The sequence below is a fragment of the Nicotiana sylvestris genome, chromosome 10 (genome assembly GCF_000393655.2).
Source record: "Nicotiana sylvestris chromosome 10, ASM39365v2, whole genome shotgun sequence".
Classification (NCBI taxonomy): domain Eukaryota; kingdom Viridiplantae; phylum Streptophyta; class Magnoliopsida; order Solanales; family Solanaceae; genus Nicotiana; species Nicotiana sylvestris.
The window spans coordinates 112,218,425-112,245,914 of NC_091066.1; the positions used below are offsets into that span (position 1 = coordinate 112,218,425).

At 39.6% G+C, this 27,490-nt stretch overlaps 1 pseudogene; it reads left to right on the top strand.

Moving 5' to 3' along the window:
* Positions 1-7,546, top strand: part of LOC104230928 (ATP-dependent Clp protease proteolytic subunit-related protein 3, chloroplastic-like) — a 45,409-nt pseudogene extending 37,863 nt beyond the window's left edge.
* The last annotated feature ends 19,944 nt before the right edge of the window (positions 7,547-27,490 follow it).

Consider the following 27,490-nt stretch of genomic DNA (forward strand, 5'->3'; position numbering starts at 1 on the left):
TGGGCTGCCCTTTTGACTTGTTCTCTTCCTTAGCGAGTTGTAAGAAATACTGACTGGAAATTCAAGTATTATGATTATTTCGGGACCCTTACTGGGAAGTTCAAACTATTTAGCTTGAGCTTTCTTGGTTGAGTTGTGTTGCAATGGTTAAGATGTTCAAGATCACTTATCAAAAAAAGTGATCTTTTTTTATAAGATCACTTTTTGGGAATAAATTGATCCCCAGTTATATAGTCTTTTATGGCGATCTATTGATTCCAAGTTGATGTCTTTGTTTCATCCGTTCTAGACATGTAATTTAGTTTGGGAAAAGGCTAGCACTTTATATAGTAACTGTTAGTTAGTTAGTTGTTATGTAAATAAGCATGGTCCTACATGGAATAGAAGTAGTGTAGGTCTTGTGTATTGCTACAAACAGGGCTTCTTGTATTATAGTTAATATACATCAATAATATTTTCCCATGTATTATTTCTCACATGGTATCAGAGCGGCAATGAGAAACATCCGGGACAGAAACAAAAAAAAAAATAGTCACCGAGTGTTTTTCGATGACCGATCTGCGTTATCTCACGTTTGATGAGTGTTGAGCACAAACCAACACCACCATTAGACTCAGAAAACTCCATCGACCAAACCTCATTCAGATTCTCCAGCAGCAGACGGCTCACGCGTCTCCATGCGCCGGTCAAATATGTGATTCCGGCGGTGTGTATGTCCTTTGCGCCGGTGCGTGCATGCTTTTCCGGCTAGTTTTTGGCCGAGCTTCTTCAAGACAGCTTGTTCACAAGGCAATTCTGACCCTACTCATCTAGGTTACACCTAATTTCGATGACCTTTTTGTTTTCCGGCGACATGTTGTAGATTCCGACGACTACGACTGTTTCCAGTTTCCAGCGGCTACAGTGTCCTTTTTCTATTGCTTTTTGACTATTTTTGTAACCTCTTAATTATTTGGTCCAATAATGTATTTGGGAGTTGATATATTTGGTTTTAAAAACACGGGTTCTGAAAATTCAAGTTTCATGATTACTTCAGAGCCCTTAATGGGAAGTTCAAACTATTTATTTTGGGCTTCCTCTATTGAATTATGGTGCAAGGGTCAAGATGTTCAAGTTCACTTAACCAAATAGGCTAGTGAAGGAGATGAAAAGGCCAAAACACTTTGGGAAAAGATTGATGCTCAAATATGTAGTATCTTGTGGCGGTCCAGTGGTCCCAAGCTGATGCCCTTGTTTCGTCCATTCCAGACATGTCATTTAGTTTGGCAAAGGCTCACACTTTATACAATAATGACATATCTCGTTTTAATGATGTGATATCGCGGATGACAAACTTGAAGAAACAGGAATTGGATATGTCTACTTACTTGGGACAAGTACATGCAATCATGGAGGAATTTGAGAAGCTAATGCCAGTTTCTACTAGTATTGAAAAGCAACAAGAGCAACGACAGAAAATATTTCTAGCTCTTATACTCGCTGGACTTCCTAATGACCTTGATTCAGTATATGACCAGATTCTGTCTAGTCCGACTGTGCTTACAGTTGATGAATTATTTTCTTGATTACTTCGCCATGCTGCAGCACCTATGTCACCTTGTGATCTCATCCCAGACACTTGACTCCTCTGTTCTCGCATTCCAGACAGTGAAAAATCAGGCATCTCAAACTATGGAGAATATACAATGAGGAGGTTGTTTGGAAGATCTCGACCTAAGTGTTCTTACTGTAATAAATTTGGACACTCATGAAGTGTGCTATTCTTTACATGGTCGACCGCCCAAAAATGTTAATGTTGCTCAGACCGAGCCTATAGGTAACTTGAGATTTTCTTTATCTGAAGGGGAATATAATGAGTTCCTTCAGTATCGAGCAAGTAAGCAGACATCTCCACAAGTTGCCTCGGCTGCTCAGACTGATATTTTTGTTGTTTGGTAATTCTTTTGTTTGCTTATATGGAGCAACCATATGGTTTTGTTGGTTAGGGGGAGTCAAGTAGCCTTGTATGTCGATTGCGCTATGGTCTATAATAGTCTATTCGAGCCTGGTTTGGTAAGTTTAATACAGTTATTCAGGAGTACGACATGACTCATAGTGAAGCTGAGCACTCTGTATTTTATATGTATTTTGCTTCAAATCTCTGTATTTATTTGGTGGTTTACGTTGTCGATATTACTATTACCGGCAATGATTAGGAGGGTATTACTAAGTTGAAGCAACATCTCTTTCAGCACTTTCAAACTAGGATCTGGGTAGATTAAAGTATTTTCTAGGTAGTCGCTCAGTGTAGGTCACGTATTGTGATCTCACATTGGAAGTATGCCTTAGACATTTTCAAGGTGACAACAATGACTAGCTCTAGACCCGTTAACACTCTTATGGAGTCAAATTCTAAGCTTCTGCCAAGATGGGGGAAGCCGCTTTGCGATCCTGCATGATATAGGTGGCTGGTTGGTAAGTTAAATTACCTCACAGTAATTAGACCTTGCATTTCCTTTCCTGTGAGTGTTGTGGGTCAGTTTATGGATTCTCCGTATGATAGTCATTGGGATGCAGATGTTTCCATTCTTTGGTTTATAAAATTAGCCTCACGCAAAGGATTATTGTTCAGGGATCAAGGTCATGAGCTGATTGTTAGATACTCAGTTGCTGATTGAGCAAGATTACCTTCTAATGGATTTTGTGTTTTAGTAGGAGGTAATTTGGTATCTTGGAAGAGTAAGAAACAGAATGTAGTTGCTCGATCTAGTAGAGAAGCAGAATATCGAGCAATGACTATGACAGTATGTGAGCTAGTTTGGATTAAACAGTTGCTAAAAGAGTTGAAATTTGGTGAAATCAGCCAGATGGAACTTGTGTGTGATAATCAAGTTGCCCTTCATATTACATAATTGAGCATTAACTTTCTCCCAGAGTGATTTGGCCTTTTCTTCTCCATCACTAGTCTTCTTGGCTTGGTGATTTTGAACACCTTGACCCTTGCACCACAACTCAACTGAAGAAGCCTAGGCTAAGTAGTTTGAACTTCCCATTGAGGGTTCCGAAGTAATCATCAAACATGAATTTTCAGAACCCGTGCTTTTAGAACCAAAAACATCAAAGTCCAAAGACACTATTGGACTAAATAGCACTGACAATCAAGAACAATAAAAAGCTCCCAAAAACAGTGAAGAAAAAATACCGTCTCTCGCCGTAAACTGAACAGTCGCCGGAAAATAAAAGATAATCGGAATTTGATGTAACTTGGATGGATAGACTCAGAATAGCCTCGCGAATATGCTATCCAAAAGAAGTTTCGTCAGAAAATGGCAGGAGGGCAGCTCACATGCCAGCGCCCGAGGAGATCTCAGCGGAATTTTTCTTCTTCAGGCCGGCGTGTGTGGGCGCGTGGGGGGTTATTTTCCGGCGGGGTTTGCTGGGGTTTGGTCGTCGGAGGGTGTAGGAACTTGTGGTGGTATTGGTTTTAGCACAACACTGAGGAAAACCTAGGTAACACAATAACAATCCTAGAAGTCGCCGGAAATTGACGCGAGGCGATTGTCTGGTGGAGTTTTCTTTCTCAGATGTTTCTCACCAACACTTTGATACCAAGTGAGAAGTATAGCACGAAAAAGTTTTATTAATTATATCTAAAGTGTTGTACAATGCCCTATTTATATACATTGATTACATACTAATAGGTATCTACTTCCCGATATGGGACAATATACATTACTAACTATTTAACAATAGTTATATAAATAAGTATAGTCCCACTTGAAATAGGAGTAAAGTATGTATTGTATAGTTATAAATGTAGCTCATTGTGTTATAGTTAACAAATCAATAATATAGTTTTCCCATTATTTCTCACAACTAATATGTGAACCAAATGACCCCTTAGCTTTTAATTCGAACTTACTTGCAATAGTGATTTGTTGTTCTCCTTAGTCTCTAGGTGTCTTTATGCTGTATATGGGATATTTGAGCTTGTTTTCCTTTATTATTTTTGTGGCACCTGTAATGTTGATTTCTTGTGCAGATACACACTGTTGCAGTTGGCTGCTATAGGTCAGGCATGCTTCTTACTCGCAGCTGGTTCTAAGGGAAAAAGGTTTATGATGCCACATGCCAAAGGTTTCTTTTTAGTGGTTCTTTGATTGTAATTTGAGGGCATTTGATTGTCTTTCCTTTTCAAAGTTTTTATGATGTTTTGATGTTTGGCTAATGTTCTGTTCCAGCCATGATTCAACAGCCCCGTGTGCCGTCTTCTGGGTTAATGCCAGCGAGTGATGTTTTCATCCGAGCAAAGGAGGTTAGTATGATTTCTTCTTTAATCTTTACTTATCTTTCATTTCACCTACCAAAACATTTCTGTATGGCAGCGACTGATAGTAAGTTATTGTTATTTTTTTGTTTGCTTTAAAAAAAAACGATTGGTAGTTTTCACTAACACTCTTATGAAGTTATAATCTATTGGCATATGCCCGCAAAATTATGATGACAGTAATATCAGTTTTATGTTTGTGTTGTTTAGTTGGAGTTGACCTCATCCTTTCAATGACCTGAATTAAATGTTATTTTATGCTGACACACAGTTTTTCAAGTTTATAAGCCCTACTTGTTCGGCTTATAAATGTTATTCTCAGTTGCGACTTTGCCCTATTATTGTACTCATCTTAGTTATGGAGTATTCCTTCTCTTGGTATTTTGATATTTTAATGTCATGCATGAGTGCTTGTACACAAACCACACAAACACACACACCTACACGTGTATGTGTCTGTGATATATGTGTGTGTATACGTGCAAATTTTGTAACTTTTATGCTCTTAGAACAAAGTGCGACAAGATATTTTCTCTGTATAATTAAACAGTACATTAAAGATTAAAATGTTTTAAGTTACCAATTCAAAATCTTTTACTAAGTTTGAGAACCCATTATTTTACACGAGGAGGTGCCATCATTAACAAAGGCACCTTAAATCCTAAGATGCAACTTCTTTTAGAATTTTTCTAGTGCTGCACAACACAAGTAGAATAATGGGTCAACCTTCCGAATAAAATTTCTAAATTAAGTTGCATCTTGGATTTAAGGTGTTTTGGTTAACGATGGTACCATATACAAGATAGACACAATTATTGGCGAGATGGTAGGCAATTGTCCAAGGATTTATCTGCACTCACACAAGATAAATCCTCATCAAAGTGTGAATTGTCCCTGGATGAGTCATCTCAAGATGTCTTATTTGGGATTCCAGATCCTCCTTTTGTTCCTTCTATGCACTAAATATGTTTTTTTTGGTTACACAGATCCTTCATTTTCCTTGATTGTCCACGTCGAACGAGTGTGACAAGGGTGTATGTTTTTATCTGTGAATAGCATTCTCCTACCGATATGTACCCATCAACGAGCATAGGTTATAAGGGGATCAGAGCCAATCCCAATACACTTATTGGAGGACCCATTGGCGTGCATCCAGTAGAAATTGAACATACGAGTTCACCTGGTCCGAATAAAGACCAAAGATCTTGAGCGACCAATCCGGAAGAACAACTTAAGAGATAAAGAAGTATCATAATTTCTTTATGCTCATTTGAAAATGCTTTCCATTCTATCGTATTGGATAGGCTGACTAAAAGTTCTTTGTAGGTTATCATAAACAGGGACACACTAGTCAAACTTTTGGCCAAACACACCAAAAATATGAGTATGATGCATCAGTAACATTTCTTGCTTGTTTTTCATTTGTATATCAAGCAGAAGGCATTAAAGAACTCATAAACAATTTCATCTCGCCAGTCAGAAGAAATTGTTGCTAATGTGATGAGAAGACCGTTTTACATAGATGCTACCAGAGCTAAAAAATTTGGCGTCATTGATAGGGTAGTTACTTCTTGTGATCATGCATTATCTCATATCTCAACTGTCTTTACTCAAGGTTAGATCTCTTGTTTTTCCATTCAGTCATGGTCTAAAATGTTCGTCAGATAGCTATTCTGTGTTAATATTTGTGTTTGGGTTTCAGATTCTTTAGCGTGGTCAGGAGCAGATCATGGCTGATGTTTCCGCACCAGAGGACTGGGACAAGAATGCGGGCATTAAAGTTGCTGATGCTATTTAAGTTCTTCCAGCATATGGTCATGTGGTAGTTTCATCTTTTTCTCTCTTTTGTCTGTGGTTGGGATAGGTAAAGAGAACGATATATATATTATCCAAAAAAGAGGACTATATGAACTAGAACTAAGGGACAAGGGATGCAATTTACCTAAAGATAAAACTTAGCAGAGAAGGCGGGATTACGTGACTCAAATGCCGGAAACCTGGAAATAAAACCAATGGTAAAATTGTTTCGTTTTCTCTTTTGCTGTCAAAAATTGAACTTGCTGGCTTGTACTGTTATAATTAAAAGATTAGAATTTGCAGTGATGCTTGAACCTATTGTAGTAACTGAAATCTTCTGTCAAGTGTGGGTTGGTGTGTTTCCTTCATCTTCTGCAAAGGTGGTAGTAAAATTGGCTAGGAAATTGGACTCTTAACAAAACCACCTAGAGGGAGGGTCTTTCCTAGCACTAAAGAATACCTTATTCTTATGGAAATCCATTAAAAATTCATCCGTGCAAATTAAGGTCCGGGGAAAATTTATTCTTCTAGTGCTTTATTTTCAATCCACCTAAACCAAGGAAATTTCTGTTATCAAGCCCCCTCCATATTCTCTTTAGCCAGGATTTATCCATTACTACCTTGTTTCTTTGACTTAAATGTCATAGATGACATTAAATGTTTGTCCTGTTTTTGCACCTATCAAAACCCTAAGTCCTACTTGTTTAAGGATGCAAATTGATTGACATGGTAGTAACTATGATTTGGATGTTGACACCGAAATCTTTGTTCTTGAAATGAGAAACAAGGGATGATGTGTACAAATGTTGTGAATGAATTCTTTTTCGCTATTTCATTCCATATAAGGTGTGAACACTCTCAATCCCAACCTAGTTGCGCTCAGCTATATGAATCCTCTGCATCTTTCCACCCTAACCAGGCTCATTTCACTATGTGAAGCGTACTCTTGAATTTTTTCTTTTCAAAATTTATTTGTTCGGGAATCATTTAGATTATTTACTTTGATGGTGCTAATGAGTTAATTTCACCCTTTTGTGTGTGTTCACGGCCACAATTTTCTGTGTTAGGTAATCATACACAGCAATCAGCAGAATCTGAGTTGATGTGTTGCAGAGACTTCATAAGCACTCGGTATATCAAGCTTGTGGCTGGTTTAAAAGCTGGAGAGGGTAAAATTATTCATATTTTTACATCAAGAGTGAATTACCTGTTCTAATTACCCAAAAGAAAACCATCTAGCTTTGAGCATGATTCAAAATGGAGACACTGGCTGTATCACTTCAAGGTTATAAACTGTCATGGGGTACTTCTATAGTAACCAAGATAGTCGACTAGGAATTGCTAGTGGCTTGGACACAGAATGTTAGTGTTACAAATCTGGATGTCAACTTCCGCAGCTCTCTATAAATTTGTCATTGCTGCTATAAAGTGAAGATCGATGTAAAAGGACAAGTTTGTCCTCTGAGCAATGTGAACGGGTAATCAATCATATGGAGATAACCTTGATTGGACCTTTTTTCTGTGACTTCATTTTATAGTTCTTCGATTATTTAGTAAAACATTCATTGTTTTTGAAAATTGCTACTGAAAATTGTTGCTCCATGATTGTTACTATTTGATGTTACTCTTCTCCACTTTACTGGAAATGATTGTTACTATCTGATGCTACTTTTTCTCCTCTTTTTCCTTATTGTCTTTTGTCTCCCTCTTCTTTGTCCCCCCCCCCCTCCTCCTCTTCTTCTTAGATCTATCGGAAACAGTCTTTCTACCTCTCGAGGTAGGGATAAGGTCTGTGTACACACCACCTTCCCCAAACCCCACCTGTGGGATTATACTGGGTATGTTGTTGTTGTTGATGTCTTTTTTAAGAGTCTTTGCTGTGGTTCACTTCCTTTAATTTCTATTTTCCATATAACTGTTATGGGATTGATTTTGCCGTTAAAGTAAAATGGCAAGAAAAATTGAAAGCGTTGGTTCATTTCGTTAAGGGGTGAAAATTATTTCCATCCCAGTTTTTGCTTAAAAATTAATTTTCTCCTTCAACATTGAATAATTAACATTTTCCTCATCTCAAAATCAGGTCATTGGCCGATACTTATAGAATAGTAATTTTTTTCCACCATAATGTGTGTATTCCTAGTTTTCGAGAGATGTCACGTCACCTTCCTTTTATATATATATATATATATATAAGGAAGGTGACGTGACATCTCTCGAAAACTAGGAATATCATTTATCTTTTACTTGTCTTTTTTTGAGTTTTTCCTCCTATTTTTACCATGTAACTCATTAATTAACAAACAAAAGCCAAACGTTTCAATCAAAGGGCACGCCCAATAACTAACAAATTAAGGGTGTGTTTGGTATAACGGAAAATGTTTTCCAAGAAAATATTTTTTGGAAAATAAGTAGTAATTTTATTTATTTTGCGGTGTTTGGTACGCAAATTAAGGAAAATAACTTCTCAAGAGTATTCATAAATAGTTTAGATATAATAAACATGAAACATAAACTTTCGAACCAACAACCTTCTGAACCGCTAAAGTTTCAAAACCGCGAACTTTCGAACCCGTAAACTTTATAATTTCTAAACTTGTAAACTTCCAAACATATAAACCTTCGAACTCATAACTTTGGAACTTGTAAAATTTCGTAACCTGTATAAAATAAATTTTTTCCGGGTCGGGGGGAGGGGGCAGGGAAGGGAGTGTGTGCAGAAAAAAAAAAACCAAAAATTTGAAATTACAAAAAAAAAGTAAAAAATAAAAATTTGCACCGGGTGGGGGTGGGTAGTGCAGAAAAACAAAAAAGAAAATTTGAAAATTACCGAAAAAAGTAAAAAAAAATATTTTGTGCGGGGGGGGGGGGGGGTGTTGCAGAAAAACAAAAAATCAAAAATTTGAAATTACAAAAAAAAGGAATTTTTTGGGGGGGGGGGGGGGTGCAGGGCGGACGGTGACGGTAAAAAAACTGAAATTTGAAAAAAAACTTTTTAGAGAGAGGAGGTGGGGTGGGTAGACGTGGGGTGAGGTTGGGTTGGTGGGTGTGGGGGGTGTGTGGTGGGTTGGTTAGGGTGGGATGGAGAAGGTTGAGAATGAGTTTTGGAAAATATTTTTCCTTTTCTTGATAAGGAAAATATTTTTTTCCAATTGGAGGAAAATGAGTTGATAAAGAAAATATTTAAGGCAACCAAATATAAAAAATTAGAATACATTTTCCGAAAATTATTTTTCTTCGTACCAAACACAACCTAAAAGCCAATTGTTTTACTGAAAAGGCATGTCCTCTTATTCCACAAACCTAACGGTTTCTTCTATTTTGATAATGACTGAAGCAATTTTCCTGATAAAGACAACCAAAGACCCTGAGTACTTTACATTAAGGAAAGAAAAAAGGATCTTAAAGTACCGAAAGAGAGAGTGAGAGAGTGAGACTCTTTGGTCTGTAATATTTCGGATATGTCTCAAAGTTCGTCACTTCCGCTGATGTTTCTGCCAAAAAAAGTTTTCAGTTGTTAGTTTTTTTGCCCAACAAACTTCGGTTTTATTTCTTTTGAAATAACACATAATTTTCATGAACTTCATCGAAGGGTTTTAGATTAACCTGATTGGTGAAGATTTTCATTTTCTTTTCCTTTTTGAAAGAATTCGTATTTGGAATGAATTGTAGCATGCACGTCATCTTGTTTCTATCCTTGAAAAATAAAATACTTTCTGTCCAATCTAAGACCGTAACATTATTATCCAGAGACGTTCATATGCATTCATATTTATTAGTGAGACTTATATTGTTGATGCAGAAGAAACACGTTTATATTTGTATAAGGGTAAAACCGGGGCTAATGAGCACCCCGATTCCCTGGTGGGTCAAATGAAGCAAGGACATAACTACATATAATCAGAATCGAAGCTGGAAATTTCTCTTACTATAGCCCGTCTGGCCAAGCTGCAAAAATCAGCTTATTTTGAGAAGTGCTTTTTTCAAAAGTGCTTTTCTCAAAAGTACTTTTGGTGAGAAGCAGTTTGTGTTTGACTAATTAGTTTGAAAAGTACTTCTGAGCAGCAATTAGTGTTTGGCCAAGTTTTAAAAAACTGCTTCTAAGTATATTTTCTCAAAAGTGCTTCTCAAAAAAGTGCTTTTGGAGAGAAACTACTTTTTTCTGTTTCTCCTCAAAAATACTTTTTTTCCTTCCAAAAGCTTGACCAAACACCTCAATTTTTGGCCAAAAATGCTTTTGGCAAAAAAAAAAGCACTTTTGGCCAAACAAGCTAAAAGACCCGAATGGAGTGCTCGCCACCGGCCCAACAAGACAACACCCCTCGAATCTGGTACGAGCTCCGAGACCTTGGAAAGCACTACAAACGGTTGCACACGACTAACAGAGGGTCGTGATATCCGCATCCAATCGGGTATCATGGCCCAGATCTCGCCCGATGTCGGTAGCGTATCAGTAATTGATGTACAAGGAGGATTTTTACCTTTTTAGGAATTATACTACTGGTAAATCTCCCCTACTATATAAAAGAGAAGTTTCTTATTCAATGGAAACACTGTAACACACATATCAAGGCAATACAAACTTGTTTCTGTACTTTCTAGTTATTGAAAGGTTCTTATTTTAATTATAGTTCTTCATATGCATTTGGCTCTGAATCGAGGGTCCGGTCGAAGGCAGAGCTATTGTTAAGCTTAAATCCGAGTTCGGACTCAACGTCATAACTGGTTTGGTTATCCACACTACCTTTAATTCATTTATCTAACATTTTTGATAATTTATATTGAATCAATCCACATATCATTAAAATCGCGTATAAATTCAATTGTTATTGTAACGACCCGGCCGGTCGTTTGAAGAATTAACGCCCTGATTCCCTATTAACTGTTTTTCCCGTGTTTGTTTCTGCTATTTCGATTTGCCGGGATGATTTATTTTGAATTTCGGAGTGTTTTGGGACACTTAGTCCCTAAAAGAGAGCTTAAGCTTCAGAATTTGGACCGTAGTCAGAGCAGTGTGAAGACGGCCTCGGAATGGGATTCTGCCGGTTCCGTTAGCTCCGTTGTGTGATTTCGGGCTTAGGGGCGTGTTCAGATTGTGTTTTGGAGGTCCGTAGCTTATTCAGGCTTGAAATGCCGAAAGTTGAATTTTTAAAGTTTCCGATTCAATAGTGAGATTTTGATATCGGGGTCAGAATGGAATTTCAAAAACTGGAGTAACTCCGTAGTATTGAATGTGACGTGCGTGCAAAATTTCAGGTCATTCGGACGAGGTTTGATAGACTTTTTGATCGAAAGCAAAATTTGAGAGTTTTTGGAGTTCTTAGGCTTGAATCCAATGTTAATTTGGTGTTTTGATATTGTTTTGAGCGTTCTGAAGGTTGGAACAAGTTTGAATGATGTTTTAGGATTGGTTAGCATGTTTGGTTGAGGTCCCGAGGGCCTCAGATGTATTTCTGATGCTCAATGGGTCATTTTTGGATTTAGAGAAGTAGCAGATTTTCTGTTGTTGTGTTGTAGAGAAAACCTTCGTCACGTTCGCGAGGGGGTTCTCACGTTTGCGTAGAGCATCTGGGTGAAGTAGCTGAATCGTGCTTCGCATTCGCGATGATGCCCTGCGTTCGCGAAGGTATGGGCCCTTTGGTCTTCGCGTTCGCGACATGGTCCTCACGTTTGCGTAGGGTCCGCCAGTGTAAGCTACGCATTCGTGAGTGGACCCTCGCGTTCGCGAAAGAGGAAATACTGGCCAGTGATTTTATGCATCGCGTTCGCGATAATGGTCTCGCGTTCGCGAAGAAGGAATTACCTGGGCAGATTATAAAGTTTTAAAATCGAGGGTTTAACCATTTTTATCAAAACTAGAGTTTGGGAGCTCGAATTTGAACGAGATTTTGAGGGATTTTTAGAGATATCAATTGAGTAATGATTCCTAACTCCTTTTTAATTATAACCCATTAATTTAAATGTGAATTCATCATCTAATTTCGGATTTGGAGTGTGAAATTTGGAAAAAATTTGGAAAAGTTCTTAGGCCTAATTTTGGGGTTTTGATTAAGATTTTGGCATCGGATTTGGATAATTTTGGTATGGTTAGACTCGTGAGTGAATGTAGGTTCATAATCCGTAACTTTTACCCGATTCCGAGACGTGGGCCCGAGGGACTTTTTGGGCAATTTTCTTAATTTTGCGTATTAGCTTCGAATTAATTAGTGGAATTATTTACTTGAAGTTATATTTACATTATGCAATTGATTTGAATAGATTTGGGCCATTTGGAGTCGAGTATTCGTGGCAAGAGCGTGGTTTCGGGTTCACTTTTGAGCTGACTCGAGGTAAGTGGCTTGCCTAACCTTGTGTGGGAGAACTGTCGCGCCCCCTTTTTCCTTCCGAGGAAATCGAGTTTATGACATTTTGGTATGGGACAACTTACTCCTTTTGGGAAAGGGGGTTTGCGGTTTTGAAGAGTCGCCACCTAACGATTTTAAGGTGCGTTAGGGCACCTATAGGGTTTATTTATAACTACATTTGGTAACCAAAGATAGGGTAAGAGCTTGGAATTATCCTAAGGGGAAGGTGTTAGGCACCCCTCAGGATCCACTAGTGTGGTTCCCGGCCAGACAGTTTTTTGTGAATTTGTACAAGTAGCAAATAAACAAGTATGACTTGAATAGTAGGGATTTAAATTTAAGAACACGGATGTTTGAAAAAACAATTAATGAGAAGCAAGATTTTGAAAAGAATTACAAACTAAGCACGTTTATGAGTGTAAAGGGGTGTCCTAGGTTTGTATGTGATATGGATCACATCAATGCAATAACCGGTATGACACTCCTCAAAGAGGGGCTACACGTGGTATTAGTGCACCGGTCATCATATCCATATCTACCATTTCCCCGTCCCGTGAAGGTAACTAAAGCGAGGGTTGGTCTCGACCCCTATTAGATGTTGTTACCCGTTCCTTCCTATCAGTCTCGGAGGAATTTATGACTCCTATCCTATAAGAAGGAGGTTCTAGGAAGACCCTCAGGTTTAAAGGCAAAATACTAAGGCGACATACAATGATAAGTAGGACTTCAATTAAGGGGAGCAGGGAAGACAAACGAAAGGCTAAAATATACCTCCACAGGTAATGTACATAGACAGCATGACTCATACACAATTAAAGTCTGAATTTAAATCTTATGCATGGTATTTAAATGATAACAACAGAACCAGATTTATTATATGACTCAGAAAAGAAGTCCGAATCAGGCTTGCCTACTGATTTTAACATGCTGATAGTTAAACAAAGGCAGTTCTAGTTTTATTTAAGTTATTACCTAAGGCTTGCCTAAGCGTAATATGCAGAAATTATTTAGAATTATTAAAACAATTTGGAGATGATTTTTACCTAAGAGCATGCTGTTCTAGTTGATACGAATGCCTAGATTATTACCAATTTTATTCAGAAAACATCACAATGTGAGATCATTTTATTACCCATTCATGAATCAGTAATTAACTAGGCGTCTTAATGCAAATAGGATCCTAGAACATGATATCTAATGCAAATGGCACGATTGTTAAAAAAAACAGAATCCCTAAGGCATGATTTCTAAATGCACTCAAGAATTGCAGACTTATTGAAGTAAGACTTTTGAAAGTACAAGAGTAACAACTTTTATACCAATGTTATTATCGCCGTAGGAGCAGAATTTCTAAGTGATAGACATAAAACATGTATTAGTAACGGATGAGATGCTGAAGCGGGAAACATAGGACCTAAGAGCATGATTTCTAATGGATGTATGGACCCTAAGCATGATTTCTATTGCATAATTAGGAATATAAACCTAACAACATATTTTCTACCCCCTTAACAACTATAGCATGCATATTTACCCCATCTCTTTTCACTAGCCACCCCTATACTTGTTTACAAATTATTACAGACCATGTGAATGAATTATACAAGTAGAAGTGAAAAATAAAAAGTTATACTATAGGAAGACTGATTAGGACTTCCTCCTTGAGTTATGTAATCAATCACCCCAAATGCCAAGATGGTTCCATAGTCTTTCTAATATCCGGGTGTGCCAGAGTTCCCTAAGGACCTTAAGGGATCCTGGGTAGTGCTCACACTCAGATTTCATAACCAAGACAGAGTAAGTGCAGTGTGGAAAGGCCAGCTTTTATGTGTCCAAGTTTATAAGGAGCTCAAGGGTCCCAAGGCAAGGCTCACACAAAAGGGGCAGAACCTAATAGTCTAGGAGTAGAGTAGGAGTGCTTGACATAGATTTAAAAGAAGGTTGAATTGGAAAACAGTTTTGAAATAGCATGTTTGAAATAAGTTTGCAAAACAGCAGAACAATTTTGAAAAAGAGAAGGGAATAGGAGCAACAATAACTTAGAACAAGCGAGCACACACATAAAACAAGTGCAAAAAATAGTATAGTTTCAGAAGTTACAAATAAGGAAGTAGGGGTTGGGGATACAGAGGGCCCAAATTAGGAACACATAAACATGGCTGAGAAGAGATGCATATAGACCAGCAAGTGCAAAGAACAAGTAGGGACTGATTGTCCTTTAGAACACAAACAATTACTTCAGAGAGTTAACAAGGGAATCATGCTTAGAATTGTAATAAGACATCAGGACAGGGTATTGGAGTAGTCATGCAGGGGTTTATTACACATAATTAGTCATGACTTAGTGTTAATAAAGTACACTGGGGGACATACTAGTTGAGAGACATAAACAGGAACTCAAGTAGATATGTTGATTATATTTGAACAAGAGAGGGCAGAACTTAAGCATGCTGAGTAAAGCAGTGAACAAGAAGTGCAATTAAACAACATGAGCCATTAAGTCAGTGCAGAAAAAGATAGGGATTGTCAAACAATGGAGCACATAGAGTTGAGTTTCAGAATTGAACTAGGAACATACCAGTTAAGGAAGCAAAGTGCAGAAAAGTAAAGCAAGTAGAGTTCCACAGTCTAGCTTTTGCTTTCAGCCGACTAGACAAGCAGTAGCACAAGTAGTAGAGAAAGAAAAGAGAGTTTGAGTGTGTATGTGTGTGTTCTGAACTAATTGTTCGTGTCCTATGCTAAAGAGAGGGTAGAGTATTTATAGTTTGAGAACAGGCAGGAAAATATGGTAATAAGTACTGACTTAGCATAATTATAGAAATAATACGAATCAGAATCAATTAAAGACCCGGACTCCCTTCAATTAGGGAGTCATAATACAAACGGATACAAATTGTATCAAGTAGGAAAATAACTGATTTTATCATAATAGGAGTAGTAAAAGCATGTAATAAGGACTAAGTACGGAATATTTTCAAGTAAGGAAAGTATACTAACAACATATTGTGCACATAAATAAGGTAGAGCACAATTTCAATTCTGAAAGTCAGTTCAAAGAATCACGGATGAGATGAAAAATCACAGGGAATCAACGCTAACGAAGGAAAGTATCACAAAAAATAAGGAAGAAAGCACAAGAGCATATAGAACACACATGAAACCTAGATGTTCATGATAGTCATGCAAACACATCGCAAACAGACTCAAACTTCAAATCGAACCCAGAAGTGTTAGGGTTTCTTGACAAAAATGAATCGAGCAAAAAGGAAAGACTCAGGTGATGTTTAAACATGATAAAAATCAAAGTAATTGCTAAAATCAGAAAGACATCGTTTTTGCAAAAAGGGTTTTGGAAACCCTAGTCTGGAAAATGAAGAAATCGTTTGAAATCGAAGAAATATTTTGAGGAAAACAAGTGAAAACCTTAAAAAAACATAGATCCATCACAGATCTAAAAAGATCGGAGGATTTATAGCTAGGTTTTTCAGAAAATAGCAGAGACGAGGAAAAAATTGGTTAAAAACTCATGGATACACCTAGATATAAGACAGATCTAAAGAAAAGGCGAAAAATCTCAAGAGTTAGGGTTTCATAGAAGATGAGAAAACCTTAGAACGTTACCGGTTTAGCCGGAAAAGTCATGGATCCTACTCGAACAACCATGGATGGCCGGGAAATGGCATGAAAGACCATGGATAAAAGTTAAACCGGATCTGGAATAGATCTCTTCGAGATCTTTCCATGAAATCACAAAAACGAGCAACCACGATACGTAGGAGACAAGTATACGTCTCAAACAGCCATAAGAATCCATGGATTGAGTGAGCATCGAAAGGATTAGGGCTGGTTTAGGTGGTGGCGGATAGGGTTAGGTTTAGGTCTCAGAGAGAATTGGGGAGGAAAGAGATTCAAAGGCGGCTCAAATGAAAAATGGGGTAGGGTTTTGGGGGGTCGTTGGGTTAAAAAAGGTAAGAAACAATGTGGATCGTTGATCTGGGAGATCAACAGTCGAGATTAGAGAGGGTAGTGGGGTTCTGGGTTTGGGCATGGGTAGAAAGGGTGTGGGTCTGGTTTTAATTGAAATGGGCTGGGAATTGGGGTCCTGACTTGGGCTACAATTGAAAGTCAATTTGGCTATTCCCTATTTGATTTATAACAATAGAAAATAGTTTCTGAAAAATAATTTAAAGTGCTAAAATAATTTATAATACATAATAACAATTTAAAAATACAGGATCCAATTTTATGCGTATAAAACATAATTAAATCTTAAACGGGCTAATATTGCAATTATGCAATTTAGCTTTAAAAATATTAATGTAATTATAAAAATACGTAAAAATTATCTTAGCCATATTTTGGCATAAATATAGAAATACAATAGATGAATTATCAAAACAATAATTTTGGAAATAATTATTGGGGATTTTATGGATAAAAAGGGAGAAAATAAATCAATTTAAACCTTTAAAATTATGAAAAAAATGATAAAACCCTTGGACATGCTTATATATGCATATATATGCTATTTTGAAGGTATATTGCATGTTGAAAATATATAGAGAAAAATTGGGTATCAACAGCTGCTCCTCTTTACCCGGGAAGGATGAAAGAGTTGTCGGGTAAAGATATGATGGTCAATTTTGACCGAGCAAAAAGGTTTGAAGAGGTTAGACCGTACCCTGGCTTCTGAGCTGCCTACATATCCCTGGTTATGCAAGAATCAGGTCGTATGTAGTTCAAGATCCACCGGCGGACTATACCGATGGGGCCGTTTTAAGAATGGACGCAACACCTAGGGCTTGGTGAGCGAAAGGTTTATGGGAATGGTTTGGAGAACTGGATGAGGGAATTGGAGCGGGATCGCTCCTACTGGGATAGATGTTGCTCGCTGGTTTACCTGCAATTAGAAACAATACAAACATATATTGTGCATAAATTTAAACATGATGCAAATTCCCTTTAGACCATGAGTGTTGTCTTCGGATAATGAGGGTGATGTCCTTAAACCATGATGTCCTGGACCATGAAGCGTATGATAAGGAATTCGCAGGCCATGAAATGATGTTCTCGAGCTATGAGGATGGTGCCTCCGAACCATGACGTCTTTGAATAATGATATGCAAAAGATTGAAAGAGGTCCTCAGGCCATGACATGGAGTTCTCGGGCTATGAAGATGGTGCCTCCGAACGATGACGCCTTTAGATGAGTTGGTAATATTTCAACACATGAAGGATGCAGTTGTATGATGTGGACAAGACAGAGCTTAGTCTTGCGAATTAAAGGGCAGAGCTTAGCCTCAGAAGGCAGAATGATAGCCTTATGCAAAGATGTGAATGCAGATGGAGGTAGAGCTTAACCTCGGAAGGCAAAATGGTAGCCTTATGCAAATCGGAAGGCAAAATAGTAGCCTTATGCAGGTCGGAAGATAGAATGGTAGCCTTATGCAGGTCGGAAGGCAGAATGGTAGCCTTATGCAAATTGGAAGGCAGAATGGTAGCCTTATGCAATGCAGATGGAGACAACATTTAGTCTCGAAAGGTAGAATGGCAGCCTTGTGCAAGATTGGAAGGAATAATAGTAGCCTTATGCAATGCAGATGAAGATGGAGACAACCTTTAGTCTCGGAAGGCAGAATGGTAGCCTTATGCAGGAATGCAGATGGAGGCAACATTTAGTCTCGAAAGGCAGAATGGTAGCCTTATGCAAGAAATAAGATAACAACTGACAGTGGAGTTTTCTTAGCTGATAGCAGATTGCGGCATTGTGATTACTGGGAGCATTGTGACATACGGAACATCACTGGTGTGTGTTGATACCAAGTGTTGGCAAGTACAACGGCTTTGAGAATCGTATTCTTGAACAATGTTTGTTCTATGGGCGTACAATGTGTTTAATGATTTCGCAGTCCTAGTGCCTGCATCCAAAGAAAAATCATGAGTTTTGTAAGGGGGAAGGTTAGTTCGTATCCCCGCTGGCTTTGCTTGACTCGTTCAGCTTTGATCTGGTGATACCGTCTGTGTCATTGGGGTAGCGTTGCAAAACAAAGAAGTTTCAATAATAAACATGTATGATTTTGTAAAAGTATGACATAAGTGTATAGTTAAAAATAGCTTTTAGATGAACTGACGACGGTGACGTAGTTCCCGACATTGAAACCTCTCTTGCTATGGAATTTTGAGGGTCCTCCTCAAAATTCTGCCCCAGTTTGATATTTCTGACTGCTGCTCGTGCGGCGATCGGCTGAAATTACTTCGGAATTTTGAGGGTTCTCCTTAAAATTCTGTCCCAGTTTCCAATTGTGGGGGAAAATGAAATTTTATTGAATTGTGACCGAACCCATAGGGTTGCCTACGTATCCCCTCCTAAATAGCAATCAAGTCAGGCATAGTTCAATTTACATCATATAAGGAAAGCATAAAGATTACACATAGTAACGCTTGACTGCATCTGAATTAATCGGCTTTGGCCAGACTTCTCTGTCCATTTCTGCAAGTATGAGGGCTCCTCCTGTCAAAACCCGGTGAACCATGTATGGACACTACCAATTGGGAGAGAACTTCCCTTTGGCTTCATCTTGATGTGGAAAAAATTTCTTTAACACCAGCTGCCCCGGTGTGAACTGTCTTGGCTTGATTCTTTTGTTGAAGGCTTTGGACATTCTGTTATGATAGAGTTGACCATGGCAGACTGTGTTCATTCTCTTTTCATCTATAAGGGCTAGTTGCTCATAACGATCTTTACCCACTCTGCGTCGTCGAGCTCAACTTCTTGTATGATCCTTATGGAAGGAATTTCTACTTCAGCGGGAATGACAACCTATGTACCGTAAACCAGCATATAGGGGGATGCCCCGATTGATGTGCGGACTGTGGTGCGATACACCAGTAGAGCAAATGATAACTTCTCGTGCCACTATTTATGCTTCTCTAACATTTTCCTCAATATCTTCTTGATATTCTTTTTGGCGGCCTCTACAGCTCCGTTCATCTGAGGCCTGTAGGCTGTGGAATTCTTGTGTTTGATTTTGAAGGTTTCATACATAGCTTTTATCAAGTCGTTGTTGAGGTTGGAGCCATTATCAGTAATGATTGACTTTGGAATTCTGAATTGACAAACAATGCGGTCGCGGATAAAGTCTGCCACAACTTTCTTAGGCACTGCTCTGTAAGATGCTGCTTCGACCCATTTGGTGAAATAGACGATGGATAATAGGATAAATATGTGTCCGTTGGTAGCAGCAGGCTCGATTGGTCCAATAACGTCCATCCCCCAGGCGGCGAACAACCACAGTGAGCTTGTTGTGTTAAGCTCGCTTGGAGGTACCTTTATCATGTCAGCATGTACCTAACAACGGTGGCATTTTCGGACATACTGGATGGAGTCCATCTCCATAGTCATCCAAAAGTAACCAGCCAAGAGTATCTTCTTTGCTAAGACAAAACCATTCATATGTGGACCGCAAGTCCCAGCATGAATTTCCTCTAGCAGCCTGGATGCTTCCTTTGCGCCGACACATCTTAATAGTCCCAAATCACGAGTCCTCCTATACATGATTCCTCCGCTGTGAAAGAAGTTGTTGGACAATCTCCGAAGTGTGCGTTTCTGAGTAGAATTAGCAAGCTCCGGGTACTCTCTTTTTGCCAAATATTCCTTAACATCATGAAACCAAGGTTTTTCATTTGCTTCCTTTTCCACATGGGCACAGTAAGCTGGCTGATTATGGATTTTCACGGGAATGGGATCATTGAAATTCTTGTCTGGATACTGTATCATAGATGATAGGGTAGCAAATGCATCAACAAACTCATTCTAGATTCTAGGAACATGTTAGAATTCCATCTTCGTGAACCTCTTTCTCAGTTCCTGTACATGATGCAGATACGGGAGTATCTTGGAGTTCTTGGTCGCCCATTCTTCTCGTACCTGATGTATAAGTAAGTTTGAATCTGCAATCACTAGCAGCTCTTGAATGTTCATGTCAATGTCCATTTTGAGTCCTAAGATGCAGGCTTCATACTCGGCCATATTGTTGGTGCAGGTGAACCTAAGTTTGGTAGACACCGGATAATGCTGACCGGTTTTTGATATTAGGACTGCTCCTATGCCATCTTCTTTGAAGTTTGATGCTCCATCGAAGAACATTCTCCAACCGTCATAGGATTCTGCAATGTCTTCTCCTATGAATGATACCTCTTCATCGGGAAAATACGTTTTCAGGGGTTCGTATCCTCCATCCACGAGGTTTTCATCTAGGTGGTCTACCAGTGCCTGTCCCTTGACCGCTTTCTAAGTTACGTAAACAATGTCAAACACACTCAACAAGATCTGCCACTTGGCTAGCTTGCCTGTGGGCATGGGCTTCTGAAATATATACTTCAAAGGATCCATCCTCGATATGATATATGTAGTATAGGCACAGAAGTAATGTCTCAACTTCTGAGCTACCCAAGTCAAAGCACAACAAGTGCGCTCCAATAGAGAATACCGGGCCTCGTACAGGGTGAACTTCTTACTAAGATAATAAATGGCTTGCTCCTTCCTCCCCATTTCATCATGTTGCCCCAGAACGCAGCCAAAAGCTCCATCTATCACTACAAGGTAGAGTAATAGGGTCTACTGGCTTGGGCGGGACTAAGACTAGTGGTGTTGACAAGTACTCCTTGATTTTGTCGAAGGCCTTTTGGCAATCCTCGGTCCATTTGGTAGCAGCGTCCTTCTTTAACATCTTAAAGATTGGCTCACAGATAACTGTAGATTGTGTTATGAATCGGCTGATGTAGTTAAGCCTTCCTAAGAAACTCATCACATCATTCTTGTTCTTGGGCGGTGGTAGTTCTTGAATGGCTTTGACTTTCGATGGATCCAGTTTTATTCCTCGGCGGCTCACATAGAACCCAAGCAATTTCCCAGCAGGAACTCCAAATGCTCACTTTGCGGGGTTTAGTTTCAGGTTGTATCTCCGCAGTCTATTGAAGAACTTCCTCAGATCTTCTACGTTGTTAGTGTCCTTCTTGGATTTGATAAAAACATCATCCATGTATACCTCTATCTCCTTATGTATCATATCATGAAAGATAGTAGTCATGGCCCTCATGTAGGTGGCCCATGCATTCTTCAGGCCGAATGTCATCATCTTGTAATAGTACACTCCCCACGGCATAATGAAAGCCGTTTTCTCAACATCTTCCTCATCCATCCAGATCTGATGATAACCAGCGAAGCAATCTACGAATGACTGTAGCTTATTCTTGGTGCAACTGTCAATCAGGATGTGTATATTTGGCAAAAGGGAAGTCGTCTTGCGGACTGGCCTGATTGAGGTCCCGGTAGTCGACACAGACTCTGACCTTCCCATCCTTCTTTGGTACTGTCACAATGTTGGCTAACCATGTCGGGTATTCTACTACCCTGAGGTCCTTAGCTTTGATCTGCTTGGTGACTTCTTCCTTGATTTTCAAACTCATATTAGGCTTGAACTTTCTGAGCTTTTGCTTTACTGATGGACACATTGGATCGGTTGGCAGTTTGTGAGCCACAATAGACGTACTCAGCCCAGTCATGTCATCATACGACCTGGCGAATATGTCCTCATATTCCTTTAGAAATTCTGTGTATTCTTTCTTCTCTGATGGCGATAGGTGAATGTTGATTCGTGTTTCCTTGATGTTTTCTGCATCTCCCAGATTGACAATCTCGGTCTCGTCCAGTTTGGACTTAGGTCTGTTCTCAACTTCTTTGATAATCTCATCAGGTATGTCATCTTCCTCTAAATCAATGTCCGTTTGTTGCATTGTCTCATTGCATGTCACAGTTATTAGTTCATCAAGATAAGTAATAGTAATGTTGTATTAGTAAAGCATAGAGAGAAACGATAGCAATAAATATTAATTCATAAGAAAAATCAGAAATGCTTTTGATAAATTGAATAATTGTTTTGAACATTGAAGATCTTATTGCGGGAATTGAAAAAATGCGAAAAGAAAGTCATTTAGTAAATAAAACAGTGAATAATGTTTGTTTTAGCCTTGCTACCCCGAGGCTCGTCGGGCTTTGGTTGTCCTGATTGTCCAATTCTTGAGATGTGCCCCTCTGCTCACAGCCTGTATGGAAGGGCCTTCCTCCCCTTCCTCCTCGAGAATAACGCAACAGTCCATATCATTGTCATCTAGAAACAAGTTCTTCACTACTGAGAGTGCTTCTTCTTTGTCTGACCCATAAATAATGTCGGCCTGTTGGAAGGTCTGCTCCAGATGTGGTATTGGCTGCTCTAGTGGATAGTAAGGACTGGGCCATGGTGGCGACCAGTTATTGAATTCTTCCCAGGTGTATTCATATCCCAAGCCGAAGGTAGTGCCATATTTCTTAAGTTTTATGGGTTCGGAGATTCCTTGGAGGTTCTTGCCGAGCCCTTTTCCAGGTTTGTACCCACTCCAGCTCAGTATACTCTCAATTTTGCTATCCCACCATTTGTCTTTGTTGATAGAATTGACCCGCTCAAGGTGATGGTAAGTTTCTCCGCCCAGCTTCTTTCTTCCATCGATCGCCGGAATGGTCTGGCGATTGTATATAGGTTTGCTACCGTCGCCACGAATGATCACTTCCTGGTGATTCCATTCGAACTTTACTGCCTGATGCAGCGTTGATGCTACGGCCCCAACAACATGAATCCATGGCCGTCCCAGCAGCAAGTTTTAAGACGCCGGTACATCTATTACTTGGAAATCGACCTCGAACCAGGTTGGTCGTATCTGCAAGCATAGACTAATCTCACCAATGGTGGACCTCTGAGAACCATCAAAGGCTTTCACATTGATTGCTCCATCCTTTATCTCATGCAGCCCTTTACCCAACTTCTTAAGTGTTATCAGCGGACAAATGTTAAGACTGGAACCTCCATCGATCAGGATTCTGGTGATGAAATAGTCTTCGCATTGCACGGTGATGTGCAGTGCTTTGTTGTGCCCCAGCCCTTCAGGCGGCAGCTCGTCCTCATGAAAGGTGATCTTGTGGCTTTCCAGAACTTGTCCTACCATATTAGCCACTTCCCCGCTAGTGATGTTACTTGGTACGTACGCTTCATTTAGCACCTTTAACAAAGCATTCTTGTGCGTCTCAGAATTTTGCAGCAAAGAGAGAATGGATATTTGTGTTGGCATCTTGTTTAACTGTTCGATGACCAAATATTCCTTGGCTTGTATTTTCCTCCAAAGGTTGTCCGGACCTGTCTCAATGAGGGGCGGCCAATTGGAGGCCTGCTTGCTCAATTCAGCTGGATGTTCAGGGGTATAAACTCTACCAGTTCTTGTCATATCCTGTGTTGTGATAGTTTCTTCAATCTTGACCTTGCCCTTCCTTCTTGCCTCGGCTATATAGTCCCATGGTACAACATTATAAAATGATGGTATGGTAGACATCGCCACTGGGATCGGCGCGACTATCCTCACTTCGAATGGAACATATGCCTTGGGTGGCAAGACTGCAACCTCAAATGGTGCGGGTGCATTTACCGGAGACTCAAATTCAACCTCAATTGATACTGGTGTCTTTGCGGATGGTGTTGCTTCAAACTTAAGAGGTACATACATATTCACCTCAACGTCCTCAGATGGTTAGATCTGGACTATGATTGGATTGAGAGTAATTGTTGGTTTCTTTGGGTCATCACCTTCTGCGATCAACCCAATTGACCCCTCGGGATCCCAGTCATCTTCAACTTCAATCATGTGGATACCTCCACCCTTATAGTCTGGTAGAGGGTTATTACGGACGTTTGGAGCGGGCTCCTTTACCACAATGATCTTGTTATTAATCAAAGACTGTATCTTGTCTTTTAAGGAGCGGCAGTCATCGATGGTGTGCCCTTTCTTGCCGGAGTGGTATGCACAGGATTTGTTTGGGTTAACCCACTAAGAATCATTCTCAGGGGTTGCAGCAAGGATGGGGGTGACGTAACTAGCAGCTTTGAGTCTCTCATACAACTGGTCAATGGGTTCAGCGATGGCTGTATATTATTTTGGAGGTCTGGGATCAAAATTTGGTCGAGGTCTAGGGAAGTTTTGGTGTGCAAGGGGTGATTGATAATAGGAGGGTTGAGCATTATAAGTTTGGTAGACATGAGCAGGTTGGGAGTATCTAGGAAAAGTAGGTTGGTATGTAGGAGGTGGAGATGATTGATAAGTTGGTGGCGGAGCTTGGTATGAGGGTGAGGGTGCTTGGTAATTTGGGGTTGGTTGGTATGTGAGTGGAGGTGTTGGGTAAGTTTGGTATTTGAGGGGAGATTTGGTCCTCTGTGCAACTATCACGGCCCCTACATCCCTTTTCTTGGACACACCACCGGACTGTAAAGCATTATTTGTAGCTTGTAAGGCTCCGAAGTTTGTAACCATACCACTTTTAATACCTTCTTCAATTCTTTCACCCAGTGTGATAATGTCGGAGAACTTGTGGTTCCCAATCATCATCAGCCATTCATAGTACTGCGCGTCCTGAGCCCGGACAAATAACTTTTTCATTTGCTCCTCTTCTAAGGCGGGTCTGACCTTAGCAGCTTCAGACCTCCAGCGAGTAGCAAACTCGCGAAATGTCTTTGTGGGCTTTTTCTTCAAATTCTAAATATAGAACATATCTAGTGCGTTCTCTGTATTAAACCTGAATCTGTCCATAAAGTCAAATGCCATGCCTACCCAACTTGACCACTTCTTGGGATCTTGGCTGATGTACCAAGATAATGCATCTCCCTTCAAACTCCTCATGAATAACTTCATGTGAATCCTTTCATCCTTCCCTACTCCAACCTGCTTGTCGCAATATGTCCTCAAATGGACCCTTGGATCACACGTACCATCAAACATTTCGAACTTAGGGAGGTTTGTACCCCTCAGGCAGTTCGACATCAGGCTGTATGCAAAGATCCTCATAGTTCAGCCCCTCGATTCCTTTGCTTCCTTCAACGCCCTGAATCCGGCTGGTCAGTTTCTTAAGTTCCTTAGCCAAGTTCCTGATAAGCACATCCTTTTCATCAGACTCAGGTGTGCATGAGATAGGTTGGGTGGAGTGTGATATAGTCTCCGTGTAGATAGAAGTGTTATGGTGGCCTGGTGTATGGGTGTGGAAATGGTCGTTTGTGGAATTCTGAGGTTCTGGGATGAGTAGTGGAGTGTTGTTTGAACCTGATCGAGCTCTTCCTGGAATTTCAACAGTTTCTGTTCAAGTTGTGACACATTCTCGTCAGGAACCCGAATACCCTGGCCATCAGTGGCCTCTACCCGTTCAACTGTGTTCTCCTTCCTGATGTTGTTTAAATCTTCCATCTTGCCTTTGTTCTTGCCTTTAATGGGACTAAGAGGAGGATTGGGTGGAGGACCTTGATCTTGTAAAATAAGATGATGATGCCAGAGTGCACGAACTAATCTTTGGGGAGGGGAATAATAAAATAAAAACAAAAGGTAACCAAGTCAGTGAGGATTATAAGAAATATTATAATATTTAAACACATAGTGCGGGAATGTAAAGCGTGTCCTAATTTGGGAACCTCTCTGTGCCCGAGGTAGGCCTAGCGATAAATTGATTTGGAGAACTTAGAATGCTAAATGCCTCATTTTATTGATAAAGATAGGCGAATCCCAAAGCGACACTAAATAAGCAAGAAATAGAAGTCAACTAATGGCCATTGGCATTATTACATTCATAAAGCGAAAAAGTAATTCCTATCTATTTGGTCCCAGAAGGACCTTCATCAGGTTGAATGCTCTCGTTGATCAAATCCTTCAGCTCGCGTAGGTTCACTAGTAAAAATGCCTTTGCCAAATGTTTTCCTTCATTCACCTTAGCGTTCTGGCAATTGGTGACTCTCTTCCTCACATTTCCTTCCAATTCCAACAGGCTATATTCCAAATATTCCAGTTTGTCACTAGATTCGGTGGCCCTCTCTTTCCATTCATTGATTTGGTCATTTAACGGAAGATTCCTCCACCAGTCTAGCAAGAGTGAGGGTATGCTAACCATACCAAAGTTGGGGACTTCGTGCCTCATATTTCTGCAAGACAAATAAGGTTAGGCCCTTACCCCCACCAGACTCGACTATTTATCATCAACAATTAGCATGAAACATTCAGTTCTCCAAATAAATGCACAGAACGTGATGATGTTTGTTTAGGTTTAGAGAAACCCAGTAGACTTTTTGGACAAGGCTATCTTAAAGGATCATTATGTGGACGACATAACTGACCCGGCTAGGTTTTACCATGATGCATGCACAATTTAAACAGAGTGAGATTTCTATGGTATTTTAGACGGGTACCCTTGAGCAGACAACTCAAGGGGGAAGGCACGAAACTGTCGACTGCACCATTGATCGACTAGTTTTACCGCAAATACGCCTTTTTGAATTTAGGGGGTAATGATATAGGAAGTGTGCAACCACTCATCAAGCGTTGCTATAGTATTTGTTTGGCACGAGTGGAGTATGATGTTAAGCATGATTATACAATAATTAAAAGCATGTTGGCATGTATTTCCACATTAAGAAAGCGATAAATACAACAGTTTCATAATTTAAAGCAGTTATAAAGGAAGAAAATAAGAAAGATATGTCTGAAAAAGAAATTAAATGCTTAAAGGAATTAAACAAGTAATTGCACATAGGAGAGGGGTACAAATTCACAAAAACGGTATGAAATGGTAAAAGCCTAAATATCCCCAGCAGAGTCGCCATGCTGTCGTGCCCCTTTTTTCCTTTTGTGAAAATTGGGTTTATGACATTTTGGTATGAGACAACTTACTCCTTTTGGGAAAAGGGGCTTGCGGTTTTGAAGAGTCGCTACCTAACGATTTTAAGGTGCATTAGGGCACCTATAGGGTTTATTTATAACTACGTTTGGTAACCAAAGATAGGGTAAGGGCTTGAAATTATCTTAAGGGGAAGGTGTTAGGCACCCATCAGGATCCACTAGTGTGGTTTCCGGACAGACAGTTTTTTGTGAATTTGTACAAGTAGCAAATAAAAAAGTATGGCTCGAATAGGAAGGGATTTAAATTTAAGAA